This window comes from Pecten maximus, chromosome 19 (assembly GCF_902652985.1).
Source record: "Pecten maximus chromosome 19, xPecMax1.1, whole genome shotgun sequence".
In the NCBI taxonomy this organism is placed as follows: domain Eukaryota; kingdom Metazoa; phylum Mollusca; class Bivalvia; order Pectinida; family Pectinidae; genus Pecten; species Pecten maximus.
The window spans coordinates 18,884,792-18,891,071 of NC_047033.1; the positions used below are offsets into that span (position 1 = coordinate 18,884,792).

Genomic DNA, 6,280 nt, shown 5'->3' on the forward strand with positions numbered 1-6,280 from the left:
TTCGTTTTAAAGCATATGAGACCATGCTAACTTTTTAACGATTATATTTGCAGGTGCCTTTCGATCAGATTCGTTCTGGACAGAAGGTACATCAGAAGGATCGTCTGATGGAAGTTATAAATGGGCAACATCTCAGGATCCTGTCACCTACACAAACTGGGACACAAACGAGCCGAACGCAACTGTGGGGGACTGCATTGTGCTGAGATTTGACCGAACCTGGCAATCCAGGAATTGTCACCATGATCAAGGCTTTATCTGCGAGGTCAGGTACGTGTAGGTATTGTATATATGATCAATTAGATAGAAAACACGGAAAAAAGCTTATTTCAAAGTTTCAAGTTATCCGTTCTTTATCGGGGACAAAACACACGAATTATTCGTACATTTCAACAGCAATTGAGAGTTACATATACAGTAGAACCGAAATAAATTAAACAACATCACACAGATGTTCGTCCTTCTAGAACTCGTCAGTGATGATAAGGGCCTAAAGACTTCATACCTAGGACCCGTCAGTGATACTAATGACCTAAAGTGTAGATACCTAGGACTCGTCAGTGATACTAATGACCTAAAGTGTAGATATCTAAAGTGTTGATACCTAGGACCCGTCAGTGATACTAACGACCTATAGTGTTGATACCGAGGACTCGTCAGTGATACTAATGACCTAAAGTGTAGATACCTAGGACTCGTCAGTGATACTAATGACCTAAAGTTTTGATACCTAGGACTCGTCAGTGATACTAACGACCTACAGTGTTGATACCTAGGACTTGTCAGTGATACTAATGACCTAAAGTGTTGATACCTAGGACTCGTCAGTGATGACAAAGGACCTAAAGTGTTGATACCTAGGACTCGTCAATAATACTAAAGACCTACAGTGTTAATACCTAGGACTTGTCAGTGATACTAATGACCTAAAGTGTTGATACCTAGGACTCGTCAGTGATACTAACGACCTAAAGTGTTGATACCTAGGACTCGTCAGTGATACTAATGACCTAAAGTGTTGATACCTAGGACTCGTCAGTGATACGTTAATGACCTAAAGTGTTGATACCTAGGACTCGTCAGTAATACTAATGACCTAAAGTGTTGATACCTAGGACTCGTCAGTGATGACAAAGGACCTAAAGTGTTGATACCTAGGACTCGTCAGTGATACTAATGACCTAAAGTGTTGATACCTAGGACTCGTCAGTCATACTAACGACATAAAGTGTTGATACCTAGGACTCGTCAGTGATACTAATGACCTAAAGTGTTGATACCTAGGACTCGTCACTAGGACTCGTCAGTGATACTAACGACCTAAAGTGTTGATATCTAGGAATCGTCAGTGATACTAACGACCTATAGTGTTGATACCTAGGAATCGTCAGTGATACTAAGGCCCACAAGTGTTGATACCTAGCACTCGTCAGTGATACTAACGACCTAAAGTGTTGATACCTAGGACTCGTCAGTGATACTAATGACATAAAGTGTTGATACCTAGGACTCGTCAGTGATACTAATGACATAAAGTTTTGATATCTAGGACCCATCAGTGATACTAATGACCTAAAGTGTTGATACCTAGGACTCGTCAGTGATACTAACGACCTAAAGTGTTGATACCTAGGACTCGTCAGTGATACTAATGACCTAAAGTGTTGATACCTAGGACTCGTCAGTGATACTAATGACCTAAAGTGTTGATACCTAGGACTCGTCAGTGATACTAATGACCTAAAGTGTTGATACCTAGGACTCGTCAGTGATACTAACGACCTAAAGTGTTGATACCTAGGACTCGTCAGTGATGACAAAGGACCTAAAGTGTTGATACCTAGGACTCGTCAGTGATACTAAGGCCCCCAAGTGTTGATACCTAGGACTCACCAGTGATACTAATGACCTAAAGTGTTGATACCTAGGACTCGTCAGTGATACTAATGACCTAAAGTGTTGATACCTAGGACTCGTCAGTGATACTAATGACCTAAAGTGTTGATACCTAGGACTCGTCAGTGATACTAATGACCTAAAGTGTTGATACCTAGGACTCGTCAGTGATACTAATGACCTAAAGTGTTGATACCTAGGACTCGTCAGTGATACTAATGACCTAAAGTGTTGATACCTAGGACTCGTCAGTGATACTAATGACCTAAAGTGTTGATACCTAGGACTCGTCAGTGATACTAATGACCTAAAGTGTTGATACCTAGGACTCGTCAGTGATACTAACGACATAAAGTGTTGATACCTAGGACTCGTCAGTGATACTAATGACCTAAAGTGTTGATACCTAGGACTCGTCAGTGATACTAATGACCTAAAGTGTTGATACCTAGGACTCGTCAGTGATACTAATGACCTAAAGTGTTGATACCTAGGACTCGTCAGTGATACTAATGACCTAAAGTGTGATACCTAGGACTCGTCAGTGATACTAATGACCTAAAGTGTTGATACCTAGGACTCGTCAGTGATACTAATGACCTAAAGTGTTGATACCTAGGACTCGTCAGTGATACTAATGACCTAAAGTGTTGATACCTAGGACTCGTCAGTGATACTAATGACCTAAAGTGTTGATACCTAGGACTCGTCAGTGATACTAATGACCTAAAGTGTTGATACCTAGGACTCGTCAGTGATACTAATGACCTAAAGTGTTGATACCTAGGACTCGTCAGTGATACTAACGACCTAAAGTGTTGATACCTAGGACTCGTCAGTGATACTAACGACCTAAAGTGTTGATACCTAGGACTCGTCAGTGATACTAATGACCTAAAGTGTTGATACCTAGGACTCGTCAGTGATACTAATGACCTAAAGTGTTGATACCTAGGACTCGTCAGTGATACTAATGACCTAAAGTGTTGATACCTAGGACTCGTCAGTGATACTAATGACCTAAAGTGTTGATACCTAGGACTCGTCAGTGATACTAATGACCTAAAGTGTTGATACCTAGGACTCGTCAGTGATACTAATGACCTAAAGTGTTGATACCTAGGACTCGTCAGTGATACTAATGACCTAAAGTGTTGATACCTATGACTCGTCAGTGATACTAACGACCTAAAGTGTTGATACCTAGGACTCGTCAGTGATACTAACGACCTAAAGTGTTGATACCTAGGACTCGTCAGTGATACTAATGACCTAAAGTGTTGATACCTAGGACTCGTCAGTGATACTAATGACCTAAAGTGTTGATACCTAGGACTCGTCAGTGATACTAATGACCTAAAGTGTTGATACCTAGGACTCGTCAGTGATACTAATGACCTAAAGTGTTGATACCTAGGACTCGTCAGTGATGACAAAGGACCTAAAGTGTTGATACCTAGGACTCGTCAGTGATACTAATGACCTAAAGTGTTGATACCTAGGACTCGTCAGTGATACTAATGACCTAAAGTGTTGATACCTAGGACTCGTCAGTGATACTAATGACCTAAAGTGTTGATACCTAGGACTCGTCAGTGATACTAATGACCTAAAGTGTTGATACCTAGGACTCGTCAGTGATACTAATGACCTAAAGTGTTGATACCTAGGACTCGTCAGTGATACTAATGACCTAAAGTGTTGATACCTAGGACTCGTCAGTGATACTAATGACCTAAAGTGTTGATACCTAGGACTCGTCAGTGATACTAATGACCTAAAGTGTTGATACCTAGGACTCGTCAGTGATACTAATGACCTAAAGTGTTGATACCTAGGACTCGTCAGTGATACTAATGACCTAAAGTGTTGATACCTAGGACTCGTCAGTGATGACAAAGGACCTAAAGTGTTGATACCTAGGACTCGTCAGTGATACTAATGACCTAAAGTGTTGATACCTAGGACTCGTCAGTGATACTAATTACCTAAAGTGTTGATACCTAGGACTCGTCAGTGATACTAATGACCTAAAGTGTTGATACCTAGGACTCGTCAGTGATACTAATGACCTAAAGTGTTGATACCTAGGACTCGTCAGTGATACTAACGACCTAAAGTGTTGATACCTAGGACTCGTCAGTGATACTAATGACCTAAAGTGTTGATACCTAGGACTCGTCAGTGATACTAATGACCTAAAGTGTTGATACCTAGGACTCGTCAGTGATACTAATGACCTAAAGTGTTGATACCTAGGACTCGTCAGTGATACTAATGACCTAAAGTGTTGATACCTAGGACTCGTCAGTGATACTAATGACCTAAAGTGTTGATACCTAGGACTCGTCAGTGATGACAAAGGACCTAAAGTGTTGATACCTAGGACTCGTCAGTGATGACAAAGGACCTAAAGTGTTGATACCTAGGACTCGTCAGTGATGGCAGCTGTCGAAAGTGTTGACACCTAGGAAGCGACCAAACGAAAACGCAGAGAAGGTCGAAAGAAATGTAAAAGTTTCAATGGGTCAGTGATATGACTTCATGTGTGTAATCGTGTATACATTTAACATTTCGGACAAATAAAATAGCATTACTTATTACATTTTTACCAGTGAAATATCAAAAATTATTCATTCTATAAAAGTGATATTTTTCTAGAAATATCATAGTGAAAAATATCACTTTTGCTGATTTGACCAATCAAATTAATGATTAGAAAATACCAAAATAATTGACCAATCAGAAAGCCCGACATATATGTCAGCACCACAGGGGAAACTACTTTTTTTGTTTACAAATTATCGCTGTAGGCCTAGTTAGCAAACGGGGTAGGAATTTCGTTGATAAAAAATGTAATAAACAGAATATCTAACAGTGTCTTCAGTAATATCAAAATATTAGCCCCACTCGTGAAATATATTTGGTATTACTGAAGACACTGTTAGATATCCTCTATTTATCGTTCCAGTTGTCAAACACTTGCATGTATATTTTTTTTATTTTGTTAAAAACTGTAATCTTCATTCAAATCTATGAATGAATATGCTGTAAAAGAATTTATATTTTCATGAAACTTGTATAACATTCCCCTCCTCGCATAATACAGATTAATCACACATCAAGATAGCTACAGATTCTCCCGCGAAAATGTCCCCCAAGCGTTTTATTACGTGATTTATGTTGATCCGGCCATGAAAGAAACTTAGAAAATGTGCACGATTAGCGTGATTTTAATAAGCTGCTTAACTTGTACACGTATATACTCAGAAAACCATTCTTGTAAACGTGAGAATAGGCATACCAGTGTGTCTCCAGAGGCATGATGGCGCGCATATTTTTACTGTTTAATGTATTTATAAAAGAGATAGTTTGAATGTTTGGTTGTTGGTATGAAATTTTCACCCTGAGATGCAAAATAGTTAAGCTGTTTGCAGACGCTCGTTTCTCATCCCTAAATCATTAACTCCAAATTTCGTTAAAAACAATTCATGTTTTGCTCTATATGTAACATTTGCCTATAATTTTAGAGTTCCGATCAAAGCTAAACTAAAATTTGTGGCAATCTGACGAAAATAAATCATCATTTTAAAAATCTCTTCCCATTCCTTTTATTCTTCATAGCGTTAAAATCTAGGTAATATTTTCCCTCGCTCCCAGATATTGATTTTATTGACATACTACGTATACTGTTTTATTTTTCAGTCGCCAACAGAGTGACTGTCAGACAACTGATGGAGCGTCTGTCATTGGATAGAATCGGAGATAAAATATATGCTATAATAAACCAGCATCAGAAACAAGACTTGGCATTTGCGTGATATATTATTTTATATTATAACTGTCGTGAAATCTCTGACAATGAGACCATTTTACCTGTAATCAAGATCTGACAGGTGAAGTCAGGAGACAGGTGTGCGTACCCGTATGTATGTCTCCTTTCAATTAGTTCTGTACACGTCATCGTATCTATAATTAACTCCAAATGTATTATATAGGATTCTAAATCGGGCAAATGTGGCATAAGAGTTAAATACACTGACGTCTCCTCAGTGACAACCGTGAACCGTTAATATGTGATATCCGTTCATTAACATTATACAGACGTCATATTACTCAAAAGAGACCACTCAATTTATTTTAAAATCAAGTATGCTCTTAATGATCCAATTCAGTGTTAGTATGTTAATGATCAAAATTAGTTCTATTATTGCTCGAAATGTCCCAAGGGATATGACTTGTATAGGCATAGCCTGTTGCCCAGTTCTCGTTAAATCATTTTGATTTAATAGAAATATATTTGAAATGAAATTTGACCTTTTTTTATGTACATATTTCGAGTTTATTGCCTTCTCCTATGATGTTAGGCCCGTAGAATCACTGA

General features: G+C 38.6%; 1 long non-coding RNA gene across 1 annotated transcript; it reads left to right on the forward strand.

Moving 5' to 3' along the window:
* The first annotated feature begins 16 nt into the window (after nt 1-16).
* LOC117318136 lies at nt 17-5,701 on the forward strand. Its single transcript, XR_004530299.1, has 2 exons — nt 17-270; nt 5,602-5,701. It is a non-coding gene; the product is annotated as an uncharacterized LOC117318136 (long non-coding RNA).
* The last annotated feature ends 579 nt before the right edge of the window (nt 5,702-6,280 follow it).